The sequence below is a fragment of the Cebus imitator genome, unplaced genomic scaffold (assembly GCF_001604975.1).
Source record: "Cebus imitator isolate Cc_AM_T3 unplaced genomic scaffold, Cebus_imitator-1.0 Scaffold33, whole genome shotgun sequence".
Classification (NCBI taxonomy): domain Eukaryota; kingdom Metazoa; phylum Chordata; class Mammalia; order Primates; family Cebidae; genus Cebus; species Cebus imitator.
In genome coordinates, this window is record NW_016107348.1 from 3314017 (window position 1) to 3315433 (window position 1417).

Genomic DNA, 1417 nt, shown 5'->3' on the forward strand with positions numbered 1-1417 from the left:
AAGAATATGGGGAAACATAGACCCAGGTATCTACTGAATGCTTACCAGGTGTCAGGCAGTATACTAGGTAAATATATCACTACCCTCAAGGGGCTTATAGCCTAGTATGGATGATCAATGATAACAGCCAGAATAAAAGCTTCATTTATGTAGTTCTTACACTGTGCAAGACATTGTGCAAAGCATCTGAACATGTATTTTTAATATATAATAGTATATACAATATGTAATATACATGGCTTGAACACATTTCGTCGTATTTTTATTACCTTTAATCTTCGCAGCACATTAGGAAGATATTGTTTTTAACCCTCTTTTAGGCTGGGCGCAGTGGCTCACGCCTATAATCCTAGCACTTTGGGAGGCCAAGGTGGGTGGATCACCTGAGGTCAGGAGTTCAAGACCAGCCTGGCCATCAGGGTGAAACCCCATCGTTAAAAAAAAAAAAAAAAAAAAAAAAAATTTTTTTTTTAAATTCCCCTTTTAGATCAGTAAATTGAGAAGTTAAGTAACTTGGCCAAGGTCAAGTAGTAAGAATTCAGACTAAGAGTTGAAACTAACACGTTAGAAGCGGGTAATAACAAGTGCATAGATTAGATAGCATGCTAGAAACACAAAAGAGGGACGACCTTTAGCCCAGCCTGGAGAAATTCAAAGCTCCCTGGAGGAGGTGATATTTGAGCCACACTGACTGGTGGGTGGATCAGGAAGTCAGGCAAGAGGAAGGGCATTCCAGCCAGGAATTTCAGCACCCTGGGAGAGACAGGGGTGTCAGACAACAAACCAGTGTGGCTGTGGATACACGAGGGAGACAAAAGCAGACGGATAGGAGAGTGACACCCCACGGGGCTTCGTGGGCCAGCGAAGGAGTGTGAAGATTTGAGTCTCATCCTGAAGGCAGCAAGAGTCTCCAGGAGGATTTTAAGTAGGGAACTGCCACGGTCAGATTCGGATGATGCGAGAGACGACTGGCAAAGTGGGAGGCAGTGAGGAAGCTGCCACCATCATCGGTGGCCAGGGTAGCCTCACCCTAGCTTCTGACCTTGCACACAGCAGAGGCCATCTCCTCTCCCCCACAACTCATGGCATCCAGGCTTCTTCTTCACCCTGCGCTAGATACTTTTTCCTCTATGGGCCTTTACATTTAGCGTTTTGCTTGTTTGTTTGTTTGTTTGTTTTTTGAGATGGAGTCTCGCTCTGTCACCCAGGCTGGAATGCAGTGGTGCAATCTCAGCTCACTGCAACATCTGCCTCCTGGGCCCAGGCAATTCTCCTGCCTCAGCCTCCCGAGTAGCTGGGATTACAGGCACGCGCCACCGTGCCCAGATGATTTTTTGTATTTTTAGTAGAGACGGGGTTTCACCACGTTGAACAGAATGGTCAAACTCCTGACCTCAGGTGATCCACCTGCCTTGGC

At 46.3% G+C, this 1417-nt stretch overlaps 1 long non-coding RNA gene across 1 annotated transcript in view; it reads right to left on the reverse strand.

The window, feature by feature from the left end:
* Positions 1 to 678: 678 nt before the first annotated feature.
* The window catches only part of LOC119470532, a 3067-nt gene continuing 2328 nt past the window's right edge, over positions 679 to 1417 (reverse strand). Inside the window, exon 3 of the long non-coding RNA XR_005199438.1 lies at positions 679 to 753. This is a non-coding gene — a long non-coding RNA (uncharacterized LOC119470532). The remainder of the gene's footprint in view (positions 754 to 1417) is intronic.